The sequence below is a fragment of the Pteropus vampyrus genome, unplaced genomic scaffold (assembly GCF_000151845.1).
Source record: "Pteropus vampyrus isolate Shadow unplaced genomic scaffold, Pvam_2.0 Scaffold631, whole genome shotgun sequence".
Taxonomy (NCBI): Eukaryota; Metazoa; Chordata; class Mammalia; order Chiroptera; family Pteropodidae; genus Pteropus; species Pteropus vampyrus.
In genome coordinates this window covers 12,867-33,014 of record NW_011889412.1, presented here as the reverse complement: position 1 = coordinate 33,014, position 20,148 = coordinate 12,867, and the positions used below count along the sequence as shown (strand labels likewise).

At 36.9% G+C, this 20,148-nt stretch overlaps 2 pseudogenes; both read right to left on the bottom strand.

Annotated features, from left to right (window-relative positions):
- Window positions 1-940, bottom strand: LOC105308824 (annotated as a pseudogene).
- An 18,134-nt stretch (window positions 941-19,074) lies between these two features.
- Window positions 19,075-19,193, bottom strand: LOC111733745 (annotated as a pseudogene).
- Window positions 19,194-20,148: the final 955 nt, after the last annotated feature.

Below are 20,148 nucleotides of genomic sequence, written 5' to 3'. Positions count from 1 at the left end.
TCACGTTTTCCAGAAGTGTTGTGCGTACAATACGTTCAGAATCACTGATTGCTTTCTCTTTGGTCTTTTTTCCCTTGAATATATTGGTGTTTGAGTCACTTGTGTTTCTTTTATGCCAGATAAGTGCTATTTGAAACTGTTGCATTATCTTTATCACTCGTTTCAGCCACTTCAGATTTTTGTTTCTCCAAAAATGTTGCTGTACAAACTGGTATGGGGCCCTGGCTGTCCAGTCTTTTCAGGAGTGTTAGGACTGACTGAAACCTTTTTTCTTCTTAGGTAAAGCCTGGCTATTTGTAGAGTTTTGAGGATCAGTGTTCAAAGTATTTTTTCCCCTTTTTATATAAAATCAGTGAAGGAAAGTTATAATCAATTCCTTTCTTAGCTAATCTCTTCCCGAGTAATTTTTCTTTCTTTTTAAATCACTCCTCCATCTGTAGCTTTTGAATTGTCCAGGTCTGATTATATCATTTCACTCCTAGATATGATGGCTTCTTAAATGGAATATGCCACTCTAAAAAGTTCCTCTTGTACTTTCTCAGATGGCATAACATGACACTTCAAGAGTCTTTCACCGAAAAGGTAGTTGTTCATTGTTTCAGCAACTATCTTGGCAACATCTTCAGATTCAAACTCCACTAAAGCATAGCCTTTGCTACTTCCAGTTTTTTGTTTCTTGTTTGTTTGTTTTTTTAAAAAAAAACTTCTGGACAGTCTGAATCTCATATAACAATGCCAAACTGGGAGATATGTGCTCAGATCTGGGTTTTGTAAAGTGCTGGAGGTAGGTGGCCCACATAGATTACTCCAGGAGTAAGTTTTTTTCCCTTTTCTATTGCTTGGTTGCATAGCACAGAAACAGAATCACCTCCTTGTGAAACTTGGCCACCTGCGGGTTCAGGAACAGAAGTGGCTTGGGAGGGCTTGCAAAGACTGCCATGCCAAAAGCATCCAAACCTAGAAGCGCTTGGCGTATCTCACTTAGTATAATGTTTTCAAGGTTCATCTATATTCTAGCATGTGACAGAATTTTTTTTTTACGACTAAATATTCCACTATGTGTGTGTATATTATAAAAAATAATGTAAACAATGCCACTTTAAAATAGAGTCGGAGCTGCCATCCCAGAGGAACTATTTTGTATGTCTTATTACCTTGAACCTTTGGAATGTTAAAACAGGGCAAAGTAATTTGGACTGGGCCTAAACCAACATTGTGTCCCAAACAACTTTTCAGAGATAAGAAACAGATATGACTACTGGACTAAAAATTAAAAACATTGTTTAGAATTAGTGTAATTATTCCCTGCTTTTCTCATAAATATGCCTTGCCTTCACCTCCTAATCGGAGCACTATTTGGGTTTCTCCTTAAATCAGTACTACCCAAATAGCTACTCTTTTGATCTCAAATAAATGCTTGTTGCCTCTCACTTTGGCCTTTTATTTTTATGTTACTAATACATACACACATAATTCTGTTTATGCATTCGTCAGTCAGTGGACATTTGAGTTGTTTCCACCTTTTGGCTTTTGTGAATGCTGCTGCTATGAACACTGATGTACAAATATCTGTTCTAGTCCCTGCTTTCAGTTCTTTTGTGTAAGTAACCACAAATGATAATTCTATTTTTAATTGTTTTGAGGACCCACCATATTGGTTTCAGTGGCAGCTGCATTATTGGCAGCAGTGCACAGGGTTCCAGTTTGTCCACATCTTCACCGTTTGTAATTTTCTGGGTTTGTTTTCTTTCTTTTTTTCTTTTCATTTTTTTGTTTTTTGATAATAGCCATCCTAATGGGTGAGAAATGGTATCTCATGATTTTGATTTGCATTTACCTAATACAGTTCTGACACCAATTCCAATGTATGGTGTTTTTTTTCACACCAGCAAACAGTTCTCTGAGGCACCAGCTGGATGTCCTACAACTCAATTCAATTCTGACACTGTCTACCTGGAAATAGAATCAGGTCCCACAGGTTAAGGACTTAATAATATACAAGACTGCCACCATTTCAGATGCAAATCACAAGTCTAGGTGTGTCAACCCAGGCTTCTGACTGACTATAAATCAGAGGTTCCCATGACCACCTCCAGTTCGATTCATTTGCTAGAGTGGCTTACAGAACTCTGAGAAAGATTTTACTTACTAGATTACCGGTTTATTTTAAAAGGTTATAATTCAGTATCAGCTAGATAGAAGAGGTGTGTAGGGCAAGGTATGTGGGAAGGGGTGCAGAGCTCCCATTACCTGTCTGGATGTGCCATTCCCCCTGAATCTCATGTGTTTAACAACCTGGAAGCTCTCTGAACCCTTGCCTATGTTATGGAGGCTTCATTACATAAACATGATTGATTAGATCATTGACCACTAGTATTAAGCTCAGTCTCCAGCTCCTTTCCTCTCCTAGGAGGTGGACTGAAAGTTCCAACCCTCTAATCACATGGTTGGTTGCTCTATAACCAGCTCCATTTATAGATGACCTAGGGACATTCCAAAAAGCACCTTATGAACATCACAAAAGATGTCTTTCTGACTCTCCTTAGGTAATTCCAAGGGTTTTAAGAGCTCTATGCCAGGAAGAGGATGAAGACCAAATATATATTTCGTAATTATAAATCACAGTATCACACCTAATGATTAGTGAGGTTGAGCATCTTTTCATGTGCTTACTGGCCATTTGTATATCTTTTAACACAATATTTTATTAAAAATAATCAAAATAATAGAGAAGATTTGTTTATCTTCCTTGAAGGAATGTTTGTTCAGGCTTTGGTACAGTTTTTAATAGGATTTTTTTGTCGTGTTGGAGTTTTTTTTTTTAATCTAGATATTAACCCTTTGTCAGATATATGATTCATAAATATTTTCTGTGGGTTGCTTTTCATTCTGTTAATAGTGTCCTTTGATGTACAAAAGTTTATAAAATTTTGATCAGGTCCACTTTATTTTTTGTTACTGATAATTTTGGTGTCATATCCAAGAAACCATTGCCAAACCCATTGTCATTAAGTGTTTTCCCTATGCTTTATTCTAAGTATTTTATAGTTTAGGCTTTTATTTTAGGTCTTTAGTCCATTATGAGTTAATTTTTGTATATGACATTAGGTAAGTGTTCAACTTCATTCTTTTGCATGTGGAAATACAGTTTTCTCAGCACTATTTGTTGAAAAGACTGTCATTTCTGCATTGAATAGTCATGGCACTCTTGTTGAAAACCATTTAACCATATATGTGAAGATTTATTCTGGGCTCTCTATTCCATCGATCTATATGTCTTTATGCCAGGACCGTATTCTTGATTACTGTGGCTTTGTAGTAAATTTTGAAGTCAGGAAGTATGAGGCCTCCAACTTCGTTCTTCCTATTGAAGATTGTTTTGGCTATTAGATCTCTGGAGATTTTATGTGAACTTTAGGGATTATAGTTTTGTACTGCCCATTTTGTCAAAGTTTGAAAATAGTTGTTTTATATATTTGTTCTATTCTAGTTCTTATAGTGTAAGGGCATGTTGGTGCTGGTGACTCCACTGTAGCAGAAAGTGGAAGTTTAGTAATTTTAAGTTTTATCAAACACATTTTATACTTTTTAAAAATCTGTTGAGAGAATCATATTATTTTTCTCTTTTCTTCTGATAATATGATCAGTTACACTGGATTTTTCACCCAAATAATAACCAATCTTGCATTTCAGGAATAAGCCATACTTTGTCATGATGTCTTTTTTACTGGAGTCAATTTGCTAAGATTCGTTTTAAGATTTTTATATTTAATTTTATGTGTAAGATTGGTCTGTAATCTCTTTCCTATAAGTTCTTTTTTGTTTTGGTAACTAGGTTATGCCAGCATCATAATGAATTGGAAAATATTCTCTCATGTTCTGTGGAAAAGTTCGTGTAAAGAGTTTTGTTATTTTTTCCTCAAACACTTGGTAGAAATGATCCATGAAACATTTTCTTGATTTATCGAGCATAAGGAATTGTAAATTGACTTTACAAAATGAATTCCATGGGAGCCATGACAGTAATGTCAACTGGCACATAATGGGAATGCCCTTAGGGTGTGTCCAGAATGCCCCAAACCACAGAAATGTCAGCCACGACTGCACTGGATAAGCACCCATCTGCAGGAGCCAATAAGTATAAGGATCCCACCTGGGTCTATATAAGCTGAACACCTTAGATGATGCTCAGGCCTAACCCACGAGCATCATGATGGATGTGCTGAGAGCTGCAGACTCTGACCTTCTCATTGTAGCTGCTGGCTTGGGACTGATGCGCAGCTGTCCTGGCCACCAGTCAACAGAGTTTGTTTTGGAGACACTAAAGACTTTCATCCCTTTGCTCTGTCACAGAAGACTCTACGCTTCCCCTCTCTGTGTGTTGTGTGTCAACTGGCGTGGGTACCTGATTGATTTATCTGAGAAGGTTCCACTCAATAAACCTGGCATTGTGGATAGACAAACATGTTCAAAGGTGCTACCTAAGTAGCTGCTTTCCTTGCTCATTTGGAGAGAAGATGTCTACTTATAGATTCACTTTCTTACCTATTCAAATTAAAAGGTTTTTTTAAATCAGATTTTGTAAATTATATATTCTACGAATTTGTATTTTTTAGGCTGAAGGTTGTTCAGCTTATTCTGTGATCTTTTAATGTCTGCAGGAGCTCTAGTTATGTTCTCATTTTTTGTTCCTGATAGCTATCATTTATATCTTCTTTTTCTTGACCAGTATTGCTGATGTTCTGTTTTATTAATCTTTACAAAGAACCATGGTTTTGTTGATCTCTCTGTTATATGTTTGTTTTACTCAGTGAATCTTAGTTGTTCATATTTGCAATTGAAGATCTATATTGAACAATATATTCACTCAGATTACATTTCTATTTACATATAAATAATTATATTTATATATTTGTCAGTAAATGGAGGTTATGCCTCTGGTGATTTGGCTGTGGGGCAGGATGTGTAGGTAGTGGCTCTTCTGGGTGTGGTAGTTTCCCATCCCTCCTGGTAGCCATAAGTTTCCGGAGGTTCTGATTGCCTTGCCTTCAACACTAGACACTCTCCAGAAACATCCGTCCTTGTCTTCTGCAGCATTATAATTTCTTTGTTTCATTTCCCTCCTCACCTTGCTCGCTCTCTTGCTTGCTTCATTTCTGTTGCCTTTGTGAGCTATTCTTTCAGTGTCCCACAGTCTTAGGCCTATTTCTCTGCTCCTTCTACTCTCCACAGGAAATTTTCAACCCTGTTTATGACTTTAGTTACCTTCTATATGCTGGAGATTAAATGTGTATATTTAGGTCAGATTTCTTTGCTGAATTTGAGACTGATTGTTTATTCTTTACTTTCTTCCTCCCTCCCCCACCTTCATTTCTGCATTTCTCCCTTCCTTCATCAGCGCAGGTCAAGGGAGTAACAACAATAAAGGTCCTGAGGTGGGAGTATGCTTTGGTGTGTTAGTAGATCAGCAAGAACAGCTGAGTGAACACAGGACAGAATAAGCAGATGAATCAGAGAGGTAAGGAGGGTTGAGTAGTGGCGATAGGAAGTGTATTGGGTAGGACCTGTGGGACATTTTATAGACTTTTACTGTGAATAACATGGAAAACAATTGGAGGATTCTGAGCCAAGTAATGATATAAGCCTTACACTGTAACAGTGTAACGGGTATTTTACATATGCTGTCTCCAATGTCTGCAAGAATTTTGTAAGCTAGTGATACCAGTGTTGCAATCAAGGAAGTAAAAATTTGTGGAGATTAAAGTGTGCTCAAGGTATTATTGCTACTAAGTGACAGAACTTGGATTCTCAGACTTTAAAGTCTGTGCACTGTCTTCTGTGCCATGTCGTGTAGATCTTTAATTCTTAGTTTAGTGATTAAGAGCAAAGTCTAGGTTCAGCTACTACTTCACTTTTTTTCCAGCTATGTCTGTGAATAAGTTATCCCCTCCTTCTGTGCCCAGTTTCTCCCAACTATAAAATGGGAGTAATAGCAATACCCACCTGTTACAATTTTGAAAGTTCAATGAGTTAATATTATTTTGGATTAGAACCTGGTACTTGGTAAGCACTCAGTAAGGTTGGCTATTTTCATTATCGCGTTTCCTTCTGAGGTAACAGCTTAGTTCTCACCTCTTTTGGGAAGCATTTCTGATTGCCCCTCCCTCCCCTCTAATAACTTGTGCTTCCAAGAACCCTGTGCACACCATCTTATAACGCTTATTCTACTCCACTGTAATTCTATATTCTCATGTCTGTTTATCCCAGCTAGACGCTAAACAACTTCTGAGGGCAAAGAGTCTCCATAACTCTGTACGGTGTACTTGGCACAACACAAACACATACACATTAGGGTGTCCAGGGTTCCTTTCTAGTAGCCAGGGTAATAACTGTAAGGTTTGGCCTATTATTTTTATTTTAGACTACACTTTTCATTACCAGATTCCTTTGTGAAACTAATTCACCAGAGATCTTTTTAGATCCTCACTTGCTTTTATGAAAACCGTAAAGACCCAAAGCACATTTTCCTGTGCTTTCCTTTAACTCCATGACTTTTGCCTTTTTATATCTCTTTATTATTTGGGGTCCTTTTTCTGGCTATTTCATTTATTAGCCTTATTCTTTCCTCTGATTTCCTCTACCAGTTCCCCTTAAGATATTACAAAGGGAGGCTGTACCTTTTAATGCTTTGTCTTAGTGATTATGCCACACTCATGTTCCTTTGTACCTGTTTAAAGGGTGTAGCCACAGAGCTACTGTGATAAAAGCATTGGAACACGTTTCCAGGGTTTCCTGCTGAGTGCAACCCTATCTTAAATGGGAAGAACTGAGTACTTACTAAGGAAAAGCGAGAGTTGAGTGCCAGTTTATCTTTCAAGTAAACACAAAGAACAAAGAAAATCTGCCTTTGATTAGACTTTTTTTTTATGATAGTTTTTATTTAATATGACTAAAAGTAATGAAGTTTTCATAGAATTAAAGGTTTGGGAAAGACCTTGAGAATACAATTAGTCTATCTACTTTCCTCAACATTTTAGGATACTTTTATTCTACTTCATTCACAGAACTCCAGGGAAGACAATTTCATAATTTCTTTTAGTGATAATACATTTCAGGTCTTTGTAAGCAATATGACAATCTTTCTTCACAGTTCTGCTGCTTCAAAGGATTTTTTTTTTCTTTTAAAGTTAAAATTGCTTTAAAATAAAGTTTATACCTTAAATTGGCATTTTCTCCTTGTCCCTAGGTATTTACCCTTTACTTTCTTTGTTTGTGGTCAAATACTCAGAATATACTTTTTTTATCTTGAATGTCTTCCTCTTTGTATTATTCATTCATTCATTCACTCATTCATTTATTGGTGGCACTGGTTAACAAAATCCAGTAAGTTTCACAGGTACACTTTAACAGTAAGGCATATATATTTACACTATGTGTTCACCATCCATAACTAGATTTCTTTCTGTCACCACATATTTGACCCCCCTTTACCCCATCTACCTTCCCCCTCCCTTCTCCCTCCACCCTCTACCCTCTAGCAACCACTAGTCTATTGTCCATGACCATGAGTCTGTTTCTTTGTCTTGTTTGTTGCTTTTAGGTTTATATCCCACATATAAGTGATATCATGTGGTTTTCAACTTTTTCTGTCTGGCTTATTTTGCTTAGCATGATTATCTTGACATTCATCCATGTTGTCGCAAATGGCAGTATTTCATCTCTTCTTATGGCTGAGTAATATTCCATTGTATATATGTCCCACAGCTTCTTTAGCCAATCATCTATCATAGGACACTTCAGTTGCTTCCATGTCCTGGCCACTGTGAATAATGCTGCTATGAACATTGATGTGCAAATATCTTTATGGATATGGGTTTTCAAGACTTTGGGATAAATACCCAGTAGAGGGATTGCTGGATCATATGGTAGGTCAATTCTTAGGTTTTGGAGGAACTTCCATAGTTTTCCATAGTGGCTGTACCAATTTGCAGTCCCACCAGTAGTGTATGAGGGTTCCTTTTTCTCCACATCCTCTCCAAATTTGGTATTACTTGTCCTGTTAATAATAGGTATGAGATGGTATCTCACTGCGGTTTTGATTTGCATTTCCTTAATAGCTACTAATGATGTTTGTTGGCCATTTGTCTGTCTTCTTGGGAACAGTGTCTGTTTAGTTCCTCTGCCCATATTTTGATTGGACTGTTTGTTATTTTTTTGTTATTGAGTTGTATGAGTTCATTGTATATTTTGGATATTAGACCCTTATCAGAGGTGTTGCTTGCAAATATAGTTTCCCATTTGGATGGTTGTCTCTACCTTGTGGACAGTTTCTTTTGCTGTGCAGAAGCTTTTTAGTTTGATGTAATCTCATTCACTTGTTTTTGCTTTTGCTCCTCTTGCCTTCGAGGTCAAATTCTTAAAATCCTCTTCAAGTCCAAGGTCCATGAGTTTAGTTCCTATGTTTTCTTCTATGCATTTTATTGTTTCAAGTCTTATATTCTTCCTTAATCCATTTTGAGTTCATTTTGGTTGTGGTGATAGACAACAGTCTAGTATCATTCTGTTGCAGGTGGCTTTCCAGTTTTCCCAGCACTATTTATTGAAGAGGCTTTCTTTTCTCCACTGTATGTTTTTGGCTTTTTTTCTCAAAAAACATTTGCCCATATAAATCTGAGTTTATTTTTGGACTCTCGATTCTGTGCCATTGGTTTGTTTGTTTTTCTGCCAGTACCATGCCATTTTGATTATTGTCGCTTCGTAGTATAATTTGAAGTCGGGCAGAGTGATGCCTCCAGCCTCATCCTTTTTTCTCAGGATGTCTTTGGCAATTTGGACTCTTATGCTTCCATACAAATCTGATGACTTTTTGTTCTATTTCTTTAAAAAATGCCGATGGGATTTTGATGGGGATTGCATTAAATCTGTGTAATGTTTTAGGTAATAAGGTCATTTTAACTATGTTGATTCTTCTAATCCAGGAACACGGAATATTTTTCCATTTCTTTGTGTCTTCTTCGATTTCTTTTAATAGGGTCTTGTAGTTTTCACTATATAGGTCTTTCACATGTTTCATTGATTTATTCCTATGTATTTTATTCTTTTTGTTTCAATTGCAAAAGGTATTATTTTTTCCACTTCTTTTTCTGACACTTCATTATTAGAGTATAGGAACGCTATGGATTTTTGAACGTTGATTTTGTATCCAGAAACTTTACTATATTTGCTTATTGTTTCTGGTAGTGTTCTTGTGAAGTCTATAGGGTTTTCTATATAGAAAATCATGTCATCTGCAAATAGTGACAGTTTGACTTTTTTTTCCTATTTGGATGCCTTTTATATCCTTCTCTTGTTTGATTGCACTGCTAGGACCTCCAATGTCATATCGAATAACAGTGACGATAGTGGACAGCCTTGTCTTGTTCCTGATCTTAGAGGGAAGGTTTTTAGTTTTTCACCATTAAGTATAATGTTGGCTGAGGGTTTGTCATCTATGGCCTTTATTGTGTTAAGGTACTTTCCTTCTATACCGATTTTGTGAAGTGTTTTGATCATAAATGGATGCTTTATCTTGTCAAAGGCTTTTTCTGCATCTATTGATATGATCATATGATTTTTATTTTTTAATTTGTTTATGTGGTATATAAAATTAATCGACTTGCATATGTTGAACCATCCCCGTGCCTCTGGAATGAAGCCCACTTGATCGTGGTGTATATATAATCTTTTTAATATGTTGCTGTATTTGGTTTGCTAGTATCTTATTTAGGATTTTTGCATCTGTGTTCATGAGAGATATTGGTCTGTAGTTTTATTTTTTGTGTTATCTTTACCAGGTTTTGATATTGGCCTCATAAAATGAATTGGGAAGTACTGCCTCCTCTTTGATTTTTTTGGAAGAGTTTGAGGAGAATAGGTATTAAAACTTCTTCAAATGTTTAGTAGAATTCACTGGTGAAGCTATCTGGTCCTGGACTTTTACTTTTTGATAGGTTTTTGATGATTGTTTCAATTTCCATACTGCTGATCGGTCTATTTAATTTTCCAGTTCTTGAGTCAGTCTAGGAAGATTGTATCATTCTAAGTACTGGTCCATTTCTTCTAGGTTATTAAATTTGGTGTCATATAATTTTTCATAGTATTCTTGTATGATCCATTGTATTTCTGCGGTGTCTCATAATTTCTCCTCTTTCACCCCTGATTTTGTTTATTTGTGTCCTTTCTCTTTTTTCTTTAGTGAGTCTAGCCAGGAGTTTGTCAATTTTATTAACCTTCTCAAAGAACCAGCTCTTTGTTGCATTTATTTTTTCTGTTGTTTATGTTTTTAATTTCATTTAATTCTGCTCTAATTTTGATTATTTCTTTCCTTCTGCTGACTTTAGGCTTCATTTGTTTTCCTTTTCTAGTTTTTTAAGATGAACAGTTAGGTTGTTTATTTGGGCTTATTCTTTTTTTTGGAGGTAGGCCTGTAATGATATGAACTTTCCTATTATACTGCTTTGCCATGTCTCAAAAGTTTTGATATGTTGTACTATTATTATCATTCATTTCTATGTATCTCTTGATCTCTCTTTTTATTTCTTCTCTGACCTAGTCATTCTTCAGTAGCACGTTGTTTAATCTTCATGAAATTATGGTTCTTCCTGCTTTCTTTTTACAATTGATCTCCAGCTTCAAAGCATTTTGATCAGAGAATATGGTTGGTATGATTTCAACCCTCTTATATTTGTTGAGGCTATCTCTGTGTCCCAGTATGTAGTCAATCCTTGAAATGTTCCATGTGCACTAGAGAAGAATGTATAAGCAGCTGTTTTGGGATGAAAGTCTCTGTAAATGTCAATTATGTGCAGTTAGTCTAATGTGTCATTTAAGGATGTTATTTCCTTAATGATTTTCTGTTTGGATGATCTGTCTATATCCGACAACGAGGTATTTAGTTCCCCTACTACAATAGTGTTTTGGTCTGTTTCTACCTTAAGTTCTGTTAGTAAATGCTTTACATATTTTGGAGATCCCTGATTGGAAACATAGATATTAATAAGTGTTATGTCTTCTTTGTGTATGATTTCCTTTATCATTATGAAGCATCCCTCAGTATCTCTTTACCTTTTTTATTTTTAAGTCTATTTCATCCGATATTAGTACTGCTACTTTCGCTTTTCTCTGAATGCTATTTGCTTAAAATATCATTTTCCACCCTTTAACTTTGAGTTCATATTTGTCTTTGGAACTGAGATGTTTCTCCTGGAGGCAGCATATAATTGGGTTTTGTTTTTTATCCAATTTGCAACTCTGTGCCTTTCTATTGTTGAGTTCAATCCATTTACATTTAGGGTGATTATTGAAATATGAGGTTTTCTTATAATCATTTTATGTTTTGCTTTCTGGTAGCTCGATGTTTCCATTGCTTTCTTGTCCTTGTGTGTCTGTTGGTTTTTTTAATATATATTTTGGTTGAGTTTTGTGGATTTTCTCTCTGGTCCTTCTTGTTTTAGGTTATTTACTTCAGTTCTGAATCTTTGGCATTTGGTTACCATTACGAATATGTAGAGGATAGTTATATACATATAGTAGTCTATTTTCTTCTACATGTGCCTTATCTCCGTTCCCCTTTGCAAATCTGGGTCTTGGAATCCTCCCCTTTTCAGTTATTGTCATCTCATTTTGTCCCTATTTATGCTGAACATTCATTATTATCTTGCTATAGCAAATCTCTTTTAATTATTTAAGCTTATAATGCCCTGTTCTTAGTAAGGGTTGCACTCTTCTGCTTCTATTTGCCTGCTAGTTGCCTTAATCCTAGTTATGTTTTTTGTTTTTGTTTTTTCATTTTGTTTTAGGTGAGCTGACTCAGTATTTCCTGTAGTGCAGGCCTTGTAGTGGAGAATTCCCTCAATTTTTGTGTCTGGAAAGGTCTTTATTTCTCCTTCATATCTAAAGGAGAGCTTTGCTGGATACATTATTCTTGGCTAGTAGTTCCTTTCATGTAATAGTTTGAATATTTGATTCCACTCCTTTCTGGCTTGTAAGGTTTATGCTAAGAAGTCTGATGATAATCTAATGGGTTTTCCTTTATAAGTTACCGTCTTCTTTTCCCTGGCTGCCCTGAGAATTCTTTCTTTGTTATTGATTTTTGATCATTTTAATACATTGTGTCTTGGAGAAGGCCTTTTTGGGTTGAGATAATTGGATGTTCTGTTGACTTCTTGAATTCTAAGATCTAGCTCATTCCTTAGATTTGGGAAATTCTTGTCAACTATTTGTCTGAATTCCTGCTCCTTTCCCTCCCCTTCAAGAATGCCTGTTATCCTTATGTTTCCTCTCCTAATGGTATCAGCTAGTTCTTGTATTTCTCTTTTATTATTTTTTATTCTTCAGTTTCTCTCTTCTTCCTTCTATTTCCAGATTTCTGTCTTCGATATCACTGATCCTTTCCTTCATTTGTCAACTCTATTTCTCAAGCTTGCTATTTCATTTTTCATCTCTTTCAGTGTGCTTTTCATCTCTAGAAGTTCTATTTGATTCTTTTTGAGGGTTTCAGTCTCTTTACTAAAGAACTCATTCTGCTCATCTAGTTGTTTTCAATTCCTGAAATCGTTGATATGAACTGTTTTAGATCTCATTGGGTTTTTTCAGAAGTACCATCCTGAATTCTGTCATTTAAGTTGCATATTTCTATGTCTGTAAGCTTATTTTCTGGAGATTTTTCTCTTTCTTTCTGAGATGCCTTGTCACCTTGGTTGTTCATGGTATTTAATGGACTATTTCTGTGCCTGGGCATTAATGTAATTTTATTTTTGCTTTTTTTTTCCCAGAAAGATTTATAAAGGTCTCTCTTTAGTCTGTTGCAAAGAAGGCTTTTTTTTTGTTTGTTTTGTTTTTTTTGGTTTCCAGTAGGTGGTGTCTAAGCCTCTTGGATCCCTGCTTTATATAAAGTCTTAATAATGCCTTTTTTTCCCTTTTAGATATTCCATCACCCTTGCTACCCTTAGTCTCAGTCACTGTCAGTGTTAGCCATAGTTTTGGTAGCATTTGCTGAGATTCCCCTGGGGCTCCACAGTGTTTGGTCTTGGAGGATGTGGGGGGCAAGGCCCTCTGGGTTGGGGGATGAGGGCTGCGTGCGGTTCAGCCTTGCTAATAATCAGCTGTTTTTTCTTTGTTGTCCCCCTTTCTCTGCCGACCCAGCTTCTCTGCTTTCTGCCCTGATCTCTGGGCACTGCCGCTGGCTGTGTGGAGGTCACAGCTCTCCCAGGTAGGGTTGTATAGGAAACCTGCTACACCTTTTCCCCCTCCCCCTGCAGGGAGCTCCAGCTGCGAGAGGCACCTTCTTTGTTTCTCCCAGTCTACTGCCTGACTCCCGGGGCTCTGACCTGTGGTAGCTCTTTTACACAGATCCCACGCTCAGAGGTGCTGGTGTGAAGTTTGGGTGTTTTTTGTTGAGTTTTAGATGTTCAGCTTATTGTTGTTTCAAGGGGAGAGATCAGAGGAAGTCTCTTACTCCATTATGTTTCTGATGTCACTCTGATTAGACTTTCTGAATTAATGAATCGTGGGTCATTGGACAATGATCATGTAATATCTTCTCTTGCCAAAGGTATTTTGTTTGAACTGGTGAATATTTTGTAATCCGTCTATTTCCTGTTTGAAGTTTTAAGGCTATTTTCTTGATGAGGGACTCTGTTAAAAACATAAGATATTGAGGCAAAGAAAGTGCGAATAAATTACTGTGTGAAGAATTGTTAATAGTGGAGGAAGGAGACTGCCCCTTGGAGCTGGGCCACTGTCTGAGCTTCTTCCATAGCCTGTAAACTCACAGTAGGAAGGAGCCCATCCATACCAACAGTGGCAGCATTTTTCATTTTTGCACTCTCTTCTCATGACATTTCTCTAGTTCACAGTCATAGTTGAGGGTCGAAGAACTGACACAGCTTCTTCTCATGCATATCTTGCCTAGGCCTCACAAGATGCCATCTTTTCCTTGTCCAGTATCAACTATATCCCTCCCAAAGTGGTAGTCTGTTCCCCAATACTTGATGCCATTAATTGATAACTGAATTATGGCACTGTGTTATTTTAGACTGGGAATTGTTTCTATATTCTCACACTGCTCTCTTCTACACAAAATACTTGGAGGGCATTTTATATGTTAAACCTTCTACACCACAGTGGCCAAAATGATCTCATTGCATAGTATTTGTTTTATAGCAACTCATGGAGTCACTCCTTGCTGTTTGGCCAAAAATACATTAACATTGTTTATTTTAACTGTTCACATTTTGTGACAACAGTAGGCACTGTCGCTACAAGGCATCTTATCCTGCACATAGAAATCCTCAGGGCACCACCTTGATCTTTCATTGTACCAGTTGGGAAAGTCACATTCACTGATGTTTGCTCTACAGGGCTTTCCAGAAGAAAACTTACATTTTATACAGGCAAGGTCCAAAAGCACAGGCTGTCCAAGGTTTCAATTTACAATTAGAGCCACAGCAAGGATCCTTTCTGCACTGATGTTCCAACCCACAGTCACACTCTTCTTCATTTTCTACCACCTTGTTACCACATTGTTCCAATGGGATACATTTTGAAAAGCCAATATATTTGTCTGACAGATTTCCTCCCCTGTGATTAGTGAGGTTAAAATAACTTCCATGACTGCAGTTGCTAAAAGTACTGGTGTTTGTATTATAGGCATTCACGATGGAATGTTTTTTCCTACATAAACAGAATTCCTCCAGGTGAGACATGCCCAGATTATGGCCCAGTTGGTGAACAATGACCACTGAAAAATGAAAGAAATTCTCTATGAGGAATTTATAAACTGTTGGCCCAAATCCAAGGGTAGCATATTCCTGAGATCCAAGCCAATCCAAATATATTAGAAATATTCTTGCCCACAAACAGATGCCCAGAATAATGTGTCAAACAGGGATAAAAATGAACACTTTTCCATTCATCGAAACTGTTGAGTAGTTGACTTATGTCTTATTCAATATTGAAAAGATGTCCCTAGTTCCAAATCTCGGTCCCAATTAAAGAAATACGAAGGCCTATCTGTAGATAGATGGATTCTACTAAATTGATCACATTTAATATTTATTCTGTTGCCTTTGAGACATTTCTATTTGAGTAATCAAAACTATAGTTGTTCACTACTAGGACCAGCTCCACTGTGAGAACTTTGTGGTGGTTTTGAATTCTCTGCCTCCAACTCTAGCTTCTAATGTTGTATTTCCTCTTCCATTAAACCACATTTTATGGGTGGGAATTGAGTCTCGCTACTGTCTATCTCATATAATTAGTGTTCAAATGTGGTAGAGTACCTCATGGGCTTGATTTCATAAGTGAAGTCATTTATCTGTAACATCCCTTGAAAGGCCCCCAAACAGGTACAGACAATCATGAACTCAGGACCCCTTCACATAATCATGATAGTAGTTATTCTGGACAAAAGGCTGATTCTCCTGGAGGGCGCACTGCTCTGCGTAGGTGAACACTGGCAGTTGTCTGGACACCAGGAGGTTCTTGGGCTATATAGACAGATGCTGTGGGTGCAGCCCTCCAAACAGGCTTTAGGCTAGCTGGCACTGGGGGCGTTCCCCGTAATCACCACTTGGCTGGGGCTTGAGTGCTTTTGAACCTAATAAGTATTATGCAATTGTTGGATATGTTTTATATGTGGGTTATGTATAAGGTAAATTTAAGTAACCTTAAATCTTTTATTTCCTTTATTTCTTTTACTTTTTGAGGTGGTTGTCTGATTGTTCTATTAGTTGCTGAGAGAAGTGTTACTACTACGAGTAGATTTTGGATTTTTTAAAATTCTTTTTGATCTCTCAACATTTGCTTTATATATTTTGAAGCTATTAAGTAGATAAACATTCCTGTTTAATTTTATCACGTTAAATATATCTTTCTCTGTAACTACTTCATCTTTTCTATTAATATGGTTTGTTTAATTTTACCAATATAAATTAGTAAAATATTGTCATCATTTTGGAGTAGAAGTTCTTTCTTCTCAATTCAGATGTTGAACTTGTACCTCTGGAACATGTTGAATTAGATTCTGATTTCCATTTAGAGCCAATAAAGGGAGACAGGAGTGTGCTTTGAGGAGACTAGGCATCCTCTTGCAGGATAACTTCCCCAGCTGAGAGAATTTCAGGGTCTCAAGCCAGAGGAACCAGACTTCTTAGACAGGAGAGGTCTGGGTTCTCTCCCAGGTAAAGGAGAATCGGAGATACTTGGGTGGCTCTAGATATTCAGAATCAATCAAGTCCAGCTGGCATTCCCCTTTGATAGTGTCAAGGTTTTTTCCCTTCTCAATCAATGTCCTAACTTTCCCACTCAAGTCTTGGCAAATCTATGTATTCAATTTACATTGTGATTCTGTAACTTCACAATTAAAATTTGATTTTCTCTGAGGTTGGCCTCGTGTTTAAAACAATGAGAGATTTTATTAGGTCCACCATTATCAGTTCTCTGAGCTGAGAATTTAGAACTCTCGAGCCTCATTGTGCAAATGCTCCAGTAGAATTCAGTATGGCCATGCTGTCCCTCAGTCCTCGAGGTACTTATAGTCATCAGCTCTCACTTGGTCCCCCATATACTTGTTTCAGTAGAGCATTTCATCAGTCAATATTGTGTGGTAATTTAATTAATTGTGATGCTGCCATATGCCCATTCCCCATTGGACAGGAGTTCAGCAATGTGTTAAAAGCCATGGACATGCCCAGACCAATCCCAGAGTCCCATTTTATTCGTCTCTTCACAGCACTCTTGGTACCAAGTCCTATATCTGTCAAGATCTAGTTCAAAAAGAGAAAAACCCACCAAGAATAATTAATATAGGGAATTTTTTAAAAGATGCTAGAGACCTGAAAGATAAGAAGGGAACACCGAGATACACAGATATATGAGTTGCCAGAAGGAGTTCCACCCTTAAGAAAGGGAGAACAAGGGGAAGAGGTTGGGATTATCATAACCTAGAAACTCTCATAATGGACCTCACAGATCTAAACTTGGACTGTAGAAAATACGGCACTGCTCAGGTGTTGCTGGTAAGTAGGAACTCAGAAAAAGGGCGTTATGGAGCTGATAGCTGTACCTCTTATAAGGTAATGCTGAACTGGTGGTTGCTTCTAGGGACTTGGAAGAAGTTCCTCCAAAACTATGACTCAGTTCCTGAAGAGAGATGCTATATATAGGGCTTGTATCAAGGCACTTTGTGGTGTGGCCTGGAACATCTGAGAAAGGGCTGGTGTGAGTTGCCCAGGGTATTGGAGCATGGCTCTCTCTATATATCTGGTTATCAGACTTCTGAGGAGTGTGCACTGTCCACCAGGTACTCATACTTTTGATAGAGCTTGGTAGAGCTGGTTCTGGAATTGTGGTAACTAGCTCTCACCACCAGAGCAAGGCACCATTCCTGGAGATTCACAGTAACAGGCAAATAGGTAATAACAAGTTCCTTTTCCTCTTTTAGTCTTCTATTCTCCCTCTAGTGCCTTTTTTAAAAAAAATTAAGTTTATTGGGCTGACATTGGTTAGTAAAATTATATAGGTTTCAAGTGTACATTTCAATAATATGTCATATGTATATTGCATTGTGTGTTCACCACCCACAGTTAAATTTCCTTCTATCAGCATACATTTGACCCCCTTTACCTTTATCTACCTCCACTTCCACCCCCCCTTCCCTCTTGTCCATGTCCATAAGTCTGTTTTTGTCATGTTTGTTTATTGCTTTCAGTTTTCTATCCCACATATCAGTGCAGTCATAGTACCCTCCTTGTTAAAACTTCAAGCCAAATAGCAATGGAGAAGTAACACCATGCAGAGTCTCAGTTCCAGCTTCATAGACAAAGTATAAATTTTATTTTAGAAAATATTTGATAATCAGCATAAAAAGTGTCAGCAACATACTGTTAATAGCTTCTGTGCTGACAAGTAATAGCAGGTCGTGACATTATCTCTGTGAAGCTGTCTGATATCATATATTTTTGTGATTCATTTAGCTGTGGCTCACTAAATCAATTTCATGCTCCCCTATGGTTTAAGACCCAAGTTTGAGAAACACTGAATTAGGCCATGACTGAGAGTTAGAGACATGATAAGGTAAGGGCTTTAAGGAGTTTGAAATAGCTGCTGGAAATATCAGAAAGAGTTAGTGATTGATGCAGAGGAAGATTCATACACTGCTTGAAGTGCCATTAATGTTAGAAGGAAGGGCTTTGGAGTAATACCAGTTCACACAATTAATGGATATGTGATGTTTCTTCAGAGCTTGTCTTGGGAGTAAGGCAGTGGTGAAAAGACTGGTGTTTATTGCCAAGAATCAAGATTGGCAATGAACTTTTCTATTATTACCACGTCATCTGTCTGACAAAGCATAGTATAGGTTATTTTACTCCTTATAACTTTATTTTTAATAATTCTCTTCCAGCAAATGCTTTCCCATCTTAATATCCCCAGATTTGTAGGAAATACCCAGAATATCATGCAAAGAGACATGGAGAGGAGATCTGGTAATTAGGATTTCACCTCTGTCAGACGTGCTTTCTCTAAGAGGTTTCACCTATTTTTCTTGGTTTTTGGTAACCATCCATTAGTTCTGGAAAAGTATCCAAATGTACACAGTGTTCTTTTATCTTAAACATTGGGATATACTTTATATTGAATATAATTCTGTTTAAAATGTAGAGTTCAATAGTTTTTAGCATATTTACAGAGTTGTGTAATCATTACTATAATCTAATTTTAGAAAATTTTCATCATGCCAACAAGAAGTCTCTTTAGCATTCACTTCCCATCCCCTGACCCTAGGCAACTACTAATATGTCTTTTCTACTGATTTGCTTATCCTGGATATCTCATATAAATATAATTGTACAATATGTGCTCTTTGGAGATTGATATCTTTTACTAATAACATTTTGTGATTATATTAAGGTAATAGTTTTAGAATTTTTTAACATGTAATTTTTATTTTATTTTATTTTATCTTTAGGCAAGGCAACCCTTGGTTGACCTCACAGATTGCAAGGACCTTGTCAGCTTACAATCCCTTATATTTTATGCCTACAGGACCTGGTCTTCCTAGGTGGTCTCCCATCCAAGTACTAACCAGGCCCAACCCTGCTTAGCTTCCAAGATCAGACAGAATTGGGCTTATTCAGGGTGGCTTGGCCATAGACTAACATATAATTTTCAAAAGAAAATTAAAACCACTTCTATCAAATCACTCCTAAGAGCACAACTTTAAATAATTTTTTAAGTTTTCTTTAGTCTTTTTCTATTTGTTTGTTATTTTATTCATTAATCTGTTTAGCAAACATTTATTGGATATGTAGTATGGATCAATCATAGTGCTGAGCACTGGCCATAGGGAGGTACATATCCAACAAGCAACCGTTGGTGGAATAAGTATAACCATTGTAGATAGTGCTACAAATGAGAAGTATAGACTCCTTGTATTATACAATGTGAACCTAATTTAATTTTTCTAAAGTTATTTAATACATGCCTATGTATATGTAATATATGCCTATGTATATATGTGTATTTTATTTTTTAATTTTTTTCAATTACAGTATTATATTAGTTTCAGGTGTACAACATAGTGAATAGACATTTATATAACTTATGAAATGATCACCCCAATAAATCTAGTACCCATCTGATACTATAATGATTGTTACAATATTACTGACTATATTCCTTCTGCTGTACTGTACTGCCAGAAAATGTGGTTCAATATTGTTTTCCCTAGCTCCATGTTCAGGCTACGTGACCAGAGACCATAAACCTGGACCAAAGGAACTTAATATATGATTTAAGCTTTAGGACGTTCTAGAATAGTCCAAAATAAGTTATGGGAATGGAATTTAAGGCAGTAGTGACCTGATTAGGGAATGGAGGAACGGAGGGAACTTTCTGGAGTGATGGAAAACATCTGTATCTTCATCAGGGTATGCTAGAGATCAAACGTTGGTGTCCCTCCAAAATTCATATGTTGAAACTTTAACCATCAAGGGGATGGTATTAGAAGGTGAGGCCTTGGAAGGTGATTAGGTCAAGATGGAAGAGCCCTCATGAATGGGAATATTGCCTTTATAAAAGAGGCTTCAGAAGGCTCTCTCACCCCTTCTG